Genomic DNA, 16,275 nt, shown 5'->3' with positions numbered 1-16,275 from the left:
CAACAGACATAGAGAGAAAGACAGATAGAGGGAGAGAGAGAGAATGGGCGCGCCAGGGCTTCCAGCCTCTGCAAACGAACTCCAGACGCGTACGCCCCCTTGTGCATCTGGCTAACGTGGGACCTGGGGAACGGAGCCTCGAACCGGGGTCCTTAGGCTTCACAGGCAAGTGCTTAACCACTAAGCCATCTCTCCAGCCCCAAGAGACTTTTTTAAAGTGACAGGGTGTCATGTCCTCAATTTATTCACAAATGGTGCAGTATGGAAAAAAAAAATCCACCGTGTACTTCACTTGTCAGCTTACTAGACATTTGAGATTATTTTAAGAATTAAGGGGCCGGATAAATGGCTCAGTGGTTAGGGTGCTTGCCTGCAAAAACCTAACAACCTGGGTTCGATTCCCCAGTATTTACATAAAGCCAAATGCACAGTGGTGCATGCACCTGGAGTTTGTCTGCAGTGGCTAGAGGCTCTGATGTGCCCATTCTCTCTCCTCTCTCTCTGCTTACAAGTAAATATAAAAAAGAAAAAAAAAGATATAAGCCGGGTGTGGTGGCACATGCCTTTAATCCCAAGCAATCAGGAGGCAGAAGTAGGAGGAGCGCCTTGAGTTTGAGGCCAGCCTAAGACTACATAGTGAATTCAAGCCTGGCTGGAGTGAGACCCTCCCTCGAAGAACAAAAACAAAAACAAAAACAAAAACAAAAAAAAAAAAATTAAGACATAAAAAGGATTTAAGTTTGACTATTCCCACCAGCATCTCTGAATTGCTCAGGTCAAAATATCACTGCTGGGCTGGAGAGGTGGCTCAGCAGTCAAGGCACTTGCCTGCAAAGCCAAGGAACCCAGGTTTGACTCCCCAGGATCCACATAAGCCAGATGCACAAGGGGGTGCACGCATCTCGAGTTCACTGGCAATGGCCGGAGGCCCTGGTGTGCCCATTCTCTCTCTCTCAAACCAACAAATAAAAATAAAATGTATAAAAAAAACCATTGCTTACAGTCAATGATCTAGAATTGCTTTCTGCCACTCACAAAAGGCACCCAGTGACCATTCTCATTTGACTACTGTTCTTTTGTGTTAACCCTTGCCTGTTATTAAGGTTCTAACTATTTTTCAGTCTCTTGAAATAACATAAAGAATATACTAGTTAAATCTGTTTGTTAACACTTTAACAGTTACCCTTAATAGTTTTGTGCATTTTTTGTCTGTATGAGTGTGGTGTGTATGCATGCAGTATGTATGTATGTATGTATGTATGTATGTATGTATGTATGTGTGGGGGTAGGGTGTATATGCATATGTACGTATGACAAGGCAGGTTCTGTCCACCTCCCGCCTTTACATGGGTACTGGGGCTCAAACTCAATTCCTCATGTTTGTGAGGCAAGCACTTTACTGACTCATCCCCCAGTCCCCTTTTTCTTACTTTCCTACAGTTTTTTTTTGTTTTGAATTATAATATCCTTGTACGAACTGGCATTCTTAGACAAAAGGGTACACAATTTCTATTTAGAAAAATTTATTAAACATTATTCCTGTGACACAGTCACCAAAAGAAAAACTTAATTTTTTTGAAGACATCCTTTTGTATTATCTGCACTCCAATGTCTCTGTAATAAAAATACAATTCAAGCCGGGTGTGGTGGCGCATGCCTTTAATCCCAGCACTCAGTAGGAGGATCGCCGTGAGTTCGAGGCCACCCAGAGACTCCATAGTGAATTCCAGGTCAGCCTGGGCTAGAGTGAGACCTGACCTCGAAAAACCCAAATAAATAAATAAATAATACAATTAAATATGAACTTAGTAAAATACAGCATATAAAACTTCATTCTGAGCAAAAATAATTCCAAAAAGTTACCATCCATCAGTTCCCACAGTACGGTTTCCACTGTAAATCACAGTTGAACATTTCACAGTTGACTAGCTGCCAGGCCTCCATGTTCTTGATCCATCACGCACGATTGCAGTGAGTTGGCTCCGTTTGCTGGGGTCCACAGAAGGTATTGAGAAAAAGAATTGCAGTCATTTTTCCAAGGTTTGAGAAATCTGGTCCACCTTTGGTGTAGTTTCCTGAGATTTCTGCTCCACTGAAGTCAAACCCAGGATTTTCTTCCTGGAATCTCTCCAGTGTTAAGTTTTCTCTACATTTGGTCTTGTACCACCCCAGGGTCAGCTGCATATTCGGATTCCAAAAGAGAAGCCCAACAATTTGTTACATCTCTCTTGGTCTTTGTGAGAACAATGCGGACCATTTTTCTATCTCCAATGTCCTTGGTCCCTCACCTACTGTAGAATCAGAGTTTTCCCTTGAGGATCTCGCGGTGGCCCAGGGCCACATGGCGGCTCTGCAGGCCACACTGGGTGTCCTGCGGGCGCGTGTCCTGTGGCACTGGCCCCACTGGCCCTCCGGAGTTCCGCATAGAACCATTGACAGCCATATGTATTTTTTTCAAGGTAGGGTCTCACTCTAGCCCAGGCTGACTTGGAATTCACTAATAGGTGGCCTTAAGCTCACGGCGATCCTCCTACCTCTGCCTCCTAAATGCTGGGATTTAATGCGTGCGCCACCACGCCCACCTTCAAAGCCATACTTCTGAGGCTTCTTTATTGCCTGTTGGTCTTATGGATAGTTATTAATCTTTTAGTTCCCTCTAGTTTTCAGGAATTGTTATTAACCTTCCAGGTGGTACACACCTCTAATCTCAGCTCTGGGAAGCCAAAGGTAGGAGGATCACCATGAGTTCTCAGCCAGCCTGGGCTACAGTGAGACCCTGCTTAAAAACAAAACAAAACAAAACAACATAGAGCTGGGCGTGGTGGCACACACCTTTAATCCTAGCACTTTGGGAGGCAGAGGTAGGGGGATCGTCATGAGTTCCAGACCATCCTGAGACTCCATAGTGAATTCCAGCTTTGCCTGAACTAGAGTGAGACCCTACCTTGAAAAAACAAACAGCAACAACTAAATGCCTTATGGGAGGCAGAAGTCATCAGCGGTGACAACAGTGGACACTGGAGGCCTCAAGCTTGGCCAGACAGGCCAACTGACTGAATGAGCGTAACAGCGGCATGTCTGCTCTGGGGGACACCAGCTGCTCTCTAATTGGACTGGAGGCCCGCTCTATGGCAGGGAATACGTGCCTGGTACTGAAGACCTAATCAAAAGTCTATGGCAGGAGAGGTCATGAGCCTTATGGGTATAAGGCCTGTTCTTGTCTGGATAAATACATATATTACTCTAAACAAATTGCCCCAAAAGCACTTCTCTTAATGTTCATATTCATATATTAATGGTAATCTCACTTCTGGTTAGAGAAGTTTCTTTTTTTTCAGATTGGGATGACCCAAAAGGCAACATAGTGCTGAGAAGAAGGGATGGAGGAGTGTCCAGCACTGAAACATCTTTATCACACACTCCAAGGCTCAGGGTCCATTGCAGAAGAGTTGGAGGAAAGAATGTATGAGTCAAAGGAAGTACCACTCCTTACATACAACTTTCCAGACAGAAATTGGCCTTGATATCCAAGACTTCACAATGCCTACCAATACCTACACAAGACCCTCATAATAGGAAAAAAAGATGATGACATCAAATTAAAAGAGAGACTAATGGAGAGAGGGAGGGGAAATGATAGAGAGCAGTCTCTCCAGCCAATTTGTAAATATTTTTAATAATTTATTTGTGACGGGCATGGTGGCACACACCTTTAATCCCAGCACTTGGGAAGCAGAGGTAGGAGGATCACCATGAGTTTGAGGCCACCCTGAGACTACATAGTGAATTCCAGGTCAGCCTGGGCTAAAGCAAGACTGTACCCCAAAAAACTACACACACACACACACACACACACACACACACACACACATACACAAAATATTTATTTGGGGCCAGGCATGATGGCACATGCCTTTAATTCCAGCACTTGGGAGGCAGAGGTAAGAGGATGCCCATGAGTTCAAGGACACCCTGAGACTACAGAGTGAATTCCAGGTCAGCCTGAGCTAGAGTGGGACCCTATCTTGAAAAAAAAAAAAAATTATTTGCAAGCAGAAAGAGAGAGGATGAGCACACCAGGTCCTCTTGCTACTACAAACCAACTCCAATTTTGGTATATGTGCTGCCGAAGCAAGCACCAAACCAACTCCAGATGTATGCTCTATTTTCTGCCTCTGGTTTTATGTGGATATTAGGGAAATCAAACCCAGGCTTTCAGGCTTTTCAAGCAAGTGGCTTTAACCCGTAAATCATCTCCCCTGCCCTTATATTCAATTTTTATTCACCATTAAAAAAAATAGTACAATTCACTGGGTGTGGTAGCTCACACCTTTTATCCTAGCACTTGGGAGGCAGAGGTAGGAGGATTGCTGTGAGTTCGAGACCAGACTGGGAGTACAGGCTGCCAGGTAACCCCAGGCTAGAGTGAGACCCTACCTTGAAAACAACAAACCATAAAAAAAAAAAAAATTAATAGAAGCTGGGCGTGGTGGCGCATGCCTTTATTCAGATTGATATCGACCCAGGCTGATCTTGAACTCACAGTGATCCTCCTACCTCTGCCTCCTGAGTGTTGGAATTAAAGACATGGACCTCCTTCTCCTACTTGGATCTGGCGCTGTCTACATGGAGACAACCTCAGAGCCCACAGATAGGGTTCAGGCCTCAAGGCTGTCACTGTGCCAGCCACAAATCCCAAGGGATTTTGTTTTCTCAGATCCCTACCATCTCCTCTGTTTCAATTACCTCGGTAGAGAGGCTCACAGAAGGCAGGGGAACGGGTCACCAGGTGCTTAAACTTTGACTTTGTTTGCTTGTTTTTCAATGCTTGTTTTTCAAGGTCTCATTTTAGCCCAGGCTGACCTGGAATTCACTATGGAGTCTCAGGGTGGCCTCGAATTTATGGCGATCCTCCTACCTCTGCCTCCCGAGTGCGGGCATTAAAGGCGTGCGCCACCACGCCCGGCTACTTTGACATTTTTATTGATTTTCAAGCAGAGAGAGAGAGAATGGGCGCACCAGGGCCTCCTGCCACTGACACATGCACCACTTTGGGCATCTGACTTCACGTGGGTACTGGGAAATAGAACCCCATCCATGAGGCTTTGAAAGTGGGTGTCTTTAACCCCTAAGCCATCTCTCCAACCCTTTACCAGGAGATTACAAAAGCTGTAGATCATCTGGGCGCGGTACACACACCGTTAATCCCAGCACTCGGGAGGCTGAGGTAGGAGGATCGCCGTGAGTTTGAGGCCAGCCTGAGACTACAGAGTGAATTCCAGGTCTGTGCTAGATTGAGACTCTGCCTCGAAAAACAAACAAAAAAAGTTATAAAGTTATAGATGAGAGGCAGGAAGTGGTTTGCAACTTCAAGGCTGGTCTAGGCTACAGGTGAAGAGATGTGGAACATAAAGTATAGGTTGAGAAACTTCCAGGCCATTCTGGGTCTACTACCCTCTAGGAACTGGCTCAGTTATTCAACAGCTTTGAGAACCCCGGCCCTTTGTTTTGTTGGCTTTTTGAGACAAGGATTGGCTATGTAGCCCAGGCTGGCCTGCAACTTATGCCTTAGCCTCCACCATAGCCAGCTTCCTTCAGGATTTTTTTAATGCTTTTTTTTAAAATATTTTTTATTTATTTATTTGAGAGTGACAGACACAGAGAGAAAGACAGATAGAGGGAGAGAGAGAGAGAATGGGCGAGCCAGGGCTTCCAGCCTCTGCAAACGAACTCCAGACACGTGCACCCCCTTGTGCATCTGGCTAACGTGGGACCTGGGGAAGCGAGCCTCGAACCGGGGTCCTTAGGCTTCACAGGCAAGCGCTTAACCGCTAAGCCATCTCTCCAGCCCTTTAATGCTTTTTTTAAAAGATTGCTTTTTTTGTTTATTTTTATTTATTTATTTGAGAGTGACAGTCAGACAGAGAGAGAAAGGGGCAGAGCAAGCAAGAGAGAATGGGTGCACCAGGAACTCCAGCCAGTGCAAACGAACTCCAGAAGCATGCGCCACCTTGTGCATCTGGCTTACGTGGTCCTGGGGAATCGAGCATCAAACCAGGGTCCTTAGACTTCACAGGCAAGTGCTTAACTGCTAAGCCATCATCTCTCCAGCCCCTAAGGTTTATTTATTTATTTATTTATTTATTTATTTATTTATTTATTTTTATTTATTTATTAGAGCCAGAGAGAGAGAGAATGAGCATGCCAAGGCCTCTAGCCACTGCAAACAAACTCCAGACACATACACCACCATGTGCATCTGGCTTACATGGGCACTGGAGAATTGAATCTCAGTCCTTGGGCTTTGCAGGCATGTGCCTTAACCACTAGGACATCTCTCCAGCAACGCCCCCCCCCTTTTTTTAATGAGAGAGAAACAAAGATGAATTGGTGTAGCAGGGCCTCTTGCCTCTTCTGCAAACTCCAGACACATGTGTGCGCTGTGGAATCGAACCTGGGTCCCTTGGCTTTGCAGACAAGCTCCTCCATTTTAACTCCTTAGCTATCTCTCCAGTTGATTTTGATTTTGTTGTTGTTGTTTTGAGGTAGGGTCTCACTCTAGCACAGACTGACCTGGAATTCACTATGTAGTCTCAGGGTGGCCTCGAACTCACAGTGATCCTCCTACTTCTGCCTCCCAAGTGCTGGGATTAAAGGCGTGTGCCACCACGCCTGTCTTGATCAATTATTTTTTAAAATGTATTTGAGAAAGAGAGAATGGGTGCTCCAGGGCCTCCAGCAGCTGCAAATGAACTCCAGGCACATGTGCCACCTTGTACATTTGGCTTATGTGGGTCCTTTAGCTTTGCAGGCAAGCGCCTTAACCACGAAACCATCTCTCCAGCCCCTCCTAGGCTTTGGTCTGTTTGAAGCAAATGACAGGTGTCTTGTTCTACCAATAATTATACAGGTGTGCTAAATATGGGGGCTTGCTCATGTGTACATGATATTTAAAGTCCTGGGATTTGCTGAGGTCATCTGCTGAGAAAATAGGGGTGAGGCTGGGCCTCCTGTGAGCAGGAGTCTGGAAAGGAGCCACGACCCCAGCCCCTCACTGTGGATCCTAGACAAGTGCTCTACCTCTGAGCCACGCCCCCAGCCCCTCACTGTGGATCCTAGACAAGTGCTCTACCTCTGAGCCATGCCCCCAGCCCCTCACTGTGGGTCCTAGACAAGTGCTCTACCTCTGAGCCACGCCTCCAGCCCCTCACTGGATTCATTTATTTTTGGGGGGGGGGGTTCAAGGTAGATTCTCACTCCAGTCCAAGCTGACCTGGAATTCACTATGTAATCTCAGGGTGGTCTTGAACTCATGGAAATCCTTCTACCTCTGCCTCCCGAGTGCTGGGATTAGAGGTGTGTGCCACTATGCCCTGCTCACTGTGTATTCTAAACAAGTTCTCTACCATTGAAGTACATCCCAGCCCTCTAAAAAAAAAAAAATATATATATATATATATATATATATATATATATATATATATATATATATATATGAAACGAGAGATTGAAAGAGGCAAAGAGAGAGAGAGAGAAAGGATGGGCATGCCAGGGCCTCTAGCCACTGCAGATGAACTGCAGATGCTTGCGCCACCTTGTGCACCTGACTTATGTGGGTCCTGGGGAATTGAACCGGGACCCTTTGGCTTTGCGGGCAAGAGCCTTGAACTAGTGTCTCACCAGTTTCCCAGACTCCCCTAGACGTCACTCTGCATCCCAGGCAATCCTTCAGTGTGCTGTGTAGCTCAGGAGGAACTTGAACTTCCAAGCCCAGTGCTGGAATTAGAGGCATGTCCCACACCCAGCCCAGGAGCCAATCCTTGAGGAAGTGAGAGATGGCTGTGGATAGGGCGTAAGTGGAGAGGAGGTGACCTTGACGTGAAGGCCACCTCACCCGGCTAAGAGGAAGGAAAGTTTTGCCCTCTGGCACCCCCTCTGCCCTGGCAAAAGCACACCTGGCTGTGGCACGTTGGTAGCTCTCCGACAGCATAAAAGCTCAAGCAGGTCTCTGCAAAACCAGCATGTGTGGGCGTTGAGCCATTGCCTTTGTGGACTATTAAAAAACAACTATGCAGAGCTGGGCGTGGTGGCGCACGCCTTTAATCCCAGCACTCGGGAGGCAGAGGTAGGAGGATCGCCGTGAGTTCGAGGCCACCCTGAGACTACATAGTGAATTCCAGGTCAGTCTGCATCAGAGAGAGACCCTACCTCAAAAAACAAAAACAAACAAACAAAAAACTATGCAAGCACCGCAGATGTTTGTTGTAAGTGGATGGGGCAAGAGGGGGTGATGTGGGCGTGTACGGGTGTGCAAGTGCCCGTCTGTGGCAGCATGGAGTTTCTTTCTTTCTTTCTTTTTTAAAATTTCTCCTTCTTCTTTTGTTTTCTCAAGTTTTATTAACATTTTCCATGATTATAAAAAAAATATCCCATGGTAATACCTTCCCTCCCCCCACCTTCTTTCTTTTTTTAAAAACATTTTATTGATTTATTTATTTGACAGAGATGGGGAGAGAATGGGCACACCAGGGTCTCCAGCCACTGCAAATGAACTCCAGACGCATAAGCCACCTTGTGCATCTGGTTTACGTGGGTCCTGGAGAGTTGAACCTGGGCCCTTTGGCTTTACAGGCAAGCACCTTAAGAGTTAAGCCATTCCTCCGGCCCAGCATGGAGTGGAAAAAAAATTTTTTTTTTTAATTTTATTTGCAAGCACAGAGAGATAGAAAAGGGACAGGATGAATGCACCATGGTGTCTAGCTGCTGCAGACAGACTCCAGATTCACGCGCCACTTTGTACATCTGGCTTTACATGGGTTCTGGGGAATCGAATTCTGGTCCTTAGGTTCTGTAGGTGAGCGTCTTAAGTGCTGAGCCATCTTTATTAGAGTGGAGGTTCCCCCTCGCCTGCCCGCCCCCGCCCCCCAGGTACGATTTCACTCTACTCCAGGCTGACCTGGAATTCGCTATGTAGTCTCAGGGTGGAGAGCCTCCTGCCTCTACTTCCTGAGTGCTGGGATTAAAGGCGTGTGCCACCATGCCCGGCCAAGTGTGGAGTTTTGATGGGAATGTTAGGGGAGGAGAAGGAGCAGCCAGGCTAGGGAAGGCAGCTGAAGGAGGGCAGAGCACATAGACCTAGCACAGCGCCCAGGGAAGAGCACGAGGGATTTCTGGCGCCGTGGAACCCCACTGAGCACTGGGGGAGAGTCGCAGGGAGCACAGCACCATGTGCAGCCAGGTTCCCTCAGGGCCCAGAGCCAGGCGAGATGGGGTAGAGTGAGTGAAGGGTTAATAGCCTTCCCTGGAAGCTAAAGGGAAACTGAAGGGTTAATTGCTATCCCTAAAGCTTGCAGTCAACAAAGAGGTTTGGCACCTCAACAGTGGACAGTGCAAGCCTTATATTTGGCCAGCCAGGCCAGATGAGCCAACAGATGAAATAGTGGCACATCTGTCATGGTGGAAACCAACTGCCCTCCAATTGGACTGGAGGCCCGCTCCATGGGAGGGAATACATTCCTGATACTGAAAACCTACAACAGGGGTAGTTATGAGCCCTAGGGGTGTAACGTCTGCTGCTGTCTGGCTAAAAGTATGTACTATGCTCACCAAACTGCCCAGTAAGCACTTCTGTTAATGTTCATGCCCTTAAATTAATGCTACTCTCACTTTTGGTAGAGAAATCTTCTCTTTTCAGATGGCAGTGACCTTGGGGTGACTCAGAAGGCACCATAGTGCTGGGAAGAAGTGAGAGGAGTGCTCAGTACTGCAATATCTCTATCACAACTTCCAAGGCTCAGGGTCCCTTGTGGAAGAGGTGGCAGAAAGAATGTAAGAGCCAAAGGAAGGGTAGGACTCCTTACAACATGCTCCTCTAGACACAAAATGGCCTGGATATCCATGACCTCATAGTGCCTGACACTACCTACACAAGGCCATTATAATAGGAGGAAAAGATGATGACATCCAAATAAAAGAGAGACTGATTGAGAGTGGGAGGAGATATGATGGAGAATGGAGTTTCAAAGGGGAAAGTTGGGGTATCGAGGGCATTACCATGGGATATAGTTTACAACCATGGAAGTTGGTAATAAAAAATAAATTAATTTTTAAAAGGGGGACATTAAATTGAAAAGAAAAAAAAGGTAAATGAATTTTGGTAAAAAGTGGCACAGTCTTGCATTTTGTTAATGTTTCTGAAGAGAAATGATCATTTAATTAAAGTATAAATTAAAAATAAAAGAAGTTTGGCACCTTCTGTGATTGAAGTACTCCCTTTAGCCTAGATGGCCTTGAAGGACCAGAGACCACCTGAGTGTCCTCTGTTATATAATCCTGGCTGAAGAAGCCTGTTCTGACCAAGGACACAAACAGCTATGTTTCTTATCAACCGCAGCTGGTCCAGTCTGTTTTTCTTAGGATCCTCCTTATAAACTCACACCCCAGCCTGGCCCAGTGCTTCAGCCTTCATCCTGTGGGACAGCTGAGGCCCTTCACTGTTTTCTCTAATAAACCGTCTCTCTGTAGAGATCAAGTCCGGTGTTCTCTTTTGCTTTTCTCTTACACTTTCCCTACAGGCAGAGCAGCCTTTCCTAGGGATGAAGGAGGGAAGTTGTTTGGAGAGCTTTGAGGGACTGGAAATAATCTAGTTTGAGCTGAGTGGTGACTAGGTACACATGCCCATGTGCATTGATGTTGTTTTCACATTTGTTTCATCTGTACAAAATACTTCTCAAAGGAAAAAGCTGGCATGGTGGAGGCCAAGGCAGGGGGATTGTCAAGAGTTCAAGGTCAGCCAGGGCTACAGCCTGAGATGCTGGGGATTTGGCTCAGCAGTAGAGCACTTGTCTAGGATCCACAGTGAGGGGCTGGGGGCGTGGCTCAGAGGTAGAGCACTTGTCTAGAGTCCCCAGTGAGGGGCTGGGGGCGTGGCTCAGAGGTAGAGCACTTGTCTAGATCCACAGTGAGGGGCTGGGGGCGTGGCTCAGAGGTAGAGCACTTGTCTAGAATCCACAGTGAGGGGCTGGGGCGTGGCTCAGAGGTAGAGCACTTGTCTAGATCCACAGTGAGGGGCTGGGGCGTGGCTCAGAGGTAGAGCACTTGTCTAGATCCACAGTGAGGGGCTGGGGGCGTGGCTCAGAGGTAGAGCACTTGTCTAGATCCACAGTGAGGGGCTGGGGGCGTGGCTCAGAGGTAGAGCACTTGTCTAGATCCACAGTGAGGGGCTGGGGGCGTGGCTCAGAGGTAGAGCACTTGTCTAGATCCACAGTGAGGGGCTGGGGCGTGGCTCAGAGGTAGAGCACTTGTCTAGATCCACAGTGAGGGGCTGGGGGCGTGGCTCAGAGGCAGAGCACTTGTCTAGATCCACAGTGAGGGGCTGGGGGCGTGGCTCAGAGGTAGAGCACTTGTCTAGATCCACAGTGAGGGGCTGGGGGCGTGGTTCAAAATGCTTGTGTAGCATGCACAAGGTTTTGGGCTCAGTCCCCATCTCTGAAGTTGAATGAATGAATGAATGGAAAAGAGCTGGGTCTTGCAGCTAGACCTTGGCAGGAGGAACGTGGGAGTCACAGAATTACTGAGCAGTGCTGCTGTTAGTTCCTCGGGGTCAATAAAGGGGGGATACATGAAGGAGAGAGACCAGGACCTGACCCCTGTCTGACCCTAGGGAATCCCACACCTCTCTGAAGCCTCTTTTTCCTATCCACTCTGTGTGGGTGTGGAAGCAGGACAGAAATAGGAGAGGGAAGTAGCCAAAATTGCCAGACCGAGCCCCAGAGGCTGGTGCTCTCTGACTCAACGTCTGCAAGCCAGCTCTTGGCACAGGGCTTCCAGGAAGCATTGGTTTGACGAGAGGGGCGCAGAACCGCTAAACGTGGGGCATCGGGATCTGAAGCCCACTGAGGAGACTGGGGACAGGCAGGCAGGGGCCGACCCACAGTAACCCAGGTGTGGCCTCTCTGTGGGCCCCTCCCTGTCTTAGTCAAAGGCCTTTTTTTTTTTTTGTCTGTTTTTGGAGGTAGGGTTTCACTGGAGCTCAGGCTGACCTGGAATTCACTATGTAGTCTCTGGGTGGCCTAGAGCTTTCAGCGATGCTCTTACCTCTGCCTCCGGAGTGCTGGGGTTAAGGGCATGCGCCACAACACCCAGCTCAAAGGCCTTTTTCTTAAAAGTTTATTTAAATTTTATTTATTTAAGAGGGAGAAGGAGGGAGGGAGAGAGAGAGAGAGAATGGGTGCACCAGGGCTTCTAGCCACTGCAAACTCCAGAAGCATGCGCCTCCCCTTGTGCATCTGGCTTACATGAGTCCTGGAGAATCGAATGTGGGTCCTTTGGCTTTGCAGGCAAATGTCTTAGTCACTAAGCCATCTCTCTAGCCCAGTCAAAGGACTTGTGTTTTTTTAACTTTTTTTTTTTTGTTGTTGTTGTTGTTGTTTTTGAGAGCGACAGACACAGAGAGAAAGACAGATAGAGGGAGAGTGAGAGAATGGGCGCGCCAGGGCTTCCAGCCTCTGCAAACGAACTCCAGACGCGTGCGCCCCCTTGTGCATCTGGCTAACGTGGGACCTGGGGAACCGAGCCTCGAACCGGGGTCCTTAGGCTTCACAGGCAAGCGCTTAACCGCTAAGCCATCTCTCCAGCCCTGTTTATTTTTATTTATTCATTTGAGTGCAACAGACAGAGAGAAAAAGAGGCAGAGAGAGAGAGAGAGAGAGAGAGAGAATGGGCGCGCCAGGGCCTCCAGCCACTGCAACAAACTCCAGACGCGTGCGCCCCCTTGTGCATCTGGCTAACGTGGGACCTGGGGAACCGAGCCTCGAACCGGGGTCCTTAGGCTTCACAGGCAAGCGCTTAACCACTAAGCCATGTCTGCAGCCCTCAAAGGCCTTTTGTACCTGTCCCTGGTCTGTTTCTATAGAAGCCATCAGAGGCTCCTGGGACCACGGCAAGGATTCTGTGTTCATACGGTGACACTTACCACAGCCTGTGGCACGGGAGGCAAGAGAGTGAACGAAGGTGACAATGCCCTCTGCTGATCTGTGACTGTCTGAGGGCTAATTGGCTCAGCAGTGGGCCTTGGTCTGCAGCCTATCACCCCATCTTTTTTCTTTTTGTTCCAATTTTTTGTTTTGCTTGTTTTTTTGAGAGAGAGACAGAATCGGCACGCCAGGGCCTCAAGCCTGTAATCAAACTCCAGACGTATGTGCCAGCTTATGCACGTGTGCGACCGACCTTGCACGCTTGGGTCACCTTGTGCGTGTGGCTTACGTGGAATCTGGAGAATAGAACATGGGTCTTTACGCTTTGCAGGCAAGTGCCTTAACCATTAAGCCCTCTCCAGCCCTTTGTTTTTCCCAATTTTTTTTTGTTTTTTTGCGGGAAGCCCAACAGACTGGCTTTTTTTTTTTTAAATGAGAGAGAGAAAGAATTGGCATGCCAGGGCTCCCAGCCACAGCAATTGAACTCTAGACGTGTGTGCCAACATGTGCACATGTGCCACTTTGCAAGTTTGCATCACTGTGCATCTGGCTTACGTGGGACCTGGAGAGTTGAACATGAGTTCTTAGGCTTTGAAGGCAAGTGCCTTAACCACTAAGCCATTTCTCCAGCCTTTTTTTCTAATTCTCTTGTGTTTTTTTTTTTTAATTATTTTTTCCTTTTCCCATTTATTTATTTGCAAGCAGAGATTGGGAAGAAAGAGACAAACAGAAATAACAGGCATGCCAGGGTCTCCAGCTGCTGCAAACAAACTCCAGATACATGTGTCATCTTGTGTATCAGGCTTTACATGGACTGGAGACTGTAACTTAGGTCATTAGGCTCAGCAGGCAAGAGCCTTAACTGCTGACCTATCTCTCCAGTCCCTTATTTCTTTTTTTTAAAAATTTTTTGTTTTCATTATTTATTTATTGGAGAGTGACAGAGAGAGAGAAGCAGAGAGAGAGAGAGAGAGAGAGAGAGAGAGAGAGAGAGAGAGGGAGGGAGGGAGAGAACGGGCACGCCAGGGCTTCCAGCCACTTCAAACAGACTCCAGATGCATGTGCCCCCTTGTGCATCTGGCTAACATGGGTCCTGGGGAATCAAGCCTTGAACGGGGGTCCTTTGGCTTCACAGGCAAGCGCTTAACCGCTAAGCCATCTGTCCAGCCCCTTATTTCTTTATTTACTTAGAGACAGGAGCTTACTAGTTATCCTGTGCTGGCCTTGAACTTGTGATCCTCCTGCCTCAACCTCCCTGGTGCTGGATGAAGGGCCTGTACCACCACGCCCAATTTCTTTGACTACTTTTTGTGTGTGTGGTTTTTCAAGGTAGAGTCTCGCTCTAATCCAGGCTGACCTGGAATTCACTATGTAGTTCTCAGGGTGGCCTCAAACTCACGGCGACCCTCCTACCTCTGCTAGGATTAAAGGCGTGCGCCACCAGGCCCGGCTTCCTTTTGACTTCTTTGCTGTAACTTTCAACAGGTTTCTTCCTTTCTCATTTACTTTTTCTCTTTCTCTGGTGCTGGGAATAGAACCCAGGGCCTTGCCCATGTTAGGCAAGCATGCCACCACTGAACTATGACCCAATCTCAGCAGGGTCGTTAATCTCCCTCTGACCAACTTTCCTCATGGGTAACACTGCATCCCACTTTGCTCCCATTTGTGAAACCATTTCTAGAAAGGGCTTAATGTGGCGCTTGATCTGATCAACATTATGGGGCAGGGACGGGACGTCAGACAGGGGTTTCTTGGAAGAAAGGGGCATCTGAGCAGAGACAAGGGAGAAAGGAGCTTGCCAGCCGAAGAGAAAGAGTGATCTCAGAGGAATGTGTGGACAAGCTTCACGTCCAGGTCCAGGGGTTTCTCAGGGGGCAGGTGTCAGGGCTGTCTTGGGGGCTTCCTCCATCTCCGTCCTGGAGCCCTTACCTTGCCTCCTTGGTGGGCTGGCCTGCAGAGGAGGGGGATAGCAGGAGACAGCGGGCGGCAGAGGCCCCGATTTAGCCAAGGGGCGAGGCTGGCAGAGGAGGACCGTTAGGGAAATCCAAAGATAGCTCCGCCGAGGATGACTCGCAGCCTGGCTTCCCCTCAAGCGAGGAAGCGAGGATGAATCAACCTTTAAAGATGGAATGGCGTTCTGTGGGAAGGCAGGCCTGGGTTCAAAGCCCAAGGCCACTGGGCTCTGACTCACCTTGGGCAGGGCCCGCAAGGAGGGAGGGCTCGGAGGGGATGCGGCAGGCTGGGAAGCTGGGCTCTGCAGCCGGATGCCCGGCTTCCCGGCTGGGACCTTAGATCAGGCCCGGCTGCTCCCTCAGTTTCAATGTCTGTACAGTGGGGAAGCTGCAACAGAGAGTGGTGAGGGTGATTTATAAAAAGCAGGGTGTGGAGGGGGGTGCTGGAGAGATGGCTCAGTGGCTAAAGATCCTTGCTTGCAAAGCCTGATGGCCTGGGTTCAATTCCCAGTACCCACATAAAGCCGGATGCACAAAGTGGTGCATGCACCTAGAGTTTATGTGCAGCAGCAGGAGACCCTAATGCTCCTATTCTTTCTCTCCTTGAAAATAATAATTTTTTTTTTTTTTTTTAAGCAGGATAGGACCGGGCATGGTGGCGCACACCTTTAATCCCAGCACTCAGGAGGCCGAGGGAGGTAGAGGAGGATCGCCATGAGTTTAAAGCCACCAGAGACTCCATAGTGAATTCCAGGTCAGCCTGGGCTAGAGTGAGACCCTACCTCAAGAAAACAAACAAAAGGCAGGTTAGGGGGCTGGAGAGATGGCTTAGTGGTTAAGGCACTTGCCTGCAAAGCCAAAGGACCCTTGTTTGATTCCCCAGGACCCACATAAGCCAGATGCACAGGGTGACACGTCTGGAGGTCGTTTTCAGTGGCTGAAGGCCCTGGCGCGCCCATTCTCTCTCTCACTCTCTGTCTACCTCTTTTTTTTTTCCTCTCTCTCTCAAATAAATAAAATTAATTAATTAAAAAAATCACTGACTAGCCAGGTGTGGTGGTCCTCCTGTAATCTCAGCACTCAAGAGGCAAAAGTAGGTTCTCCACGGCCAGCCTGGGACTACGTAGTGAATTCCAGGTCAGCCTGAACTAAAGTGAGGCCCTACCACAAAACAAACAACAACACAAAAGTCACTAACCAGTGAAAATGATTATTCCCCATCTTTGGTTCTTGCTAAAGACTGGGTCCTCTGTGTCATTTCATTGCTTAATCTTCATGGAAGTTTTGTGGGGACATAGTTTCGTTTTACAAGTGACGCTCCTTGCACTAGGTCACACAGCAAGGAGCAG

The sequence above is a fragment of the Jaculus jaculus genome, chromosome 14 (assembly GCF_020740685.1).
Source record: "Jaculus jaculus isolate mJacJac1 chromosome 14, mJacJac1.mat.Y.cur, whole genome shotgun sequence".
Lineage (NCBI taxonomy): Eukaryota > Metazoa > Chordata > Mammalia > Rodentia > Dipodidae > Jaculus > Jaculus jaculus.
This window is presented reverse-complemented; position numbering follows the sequence as displayed.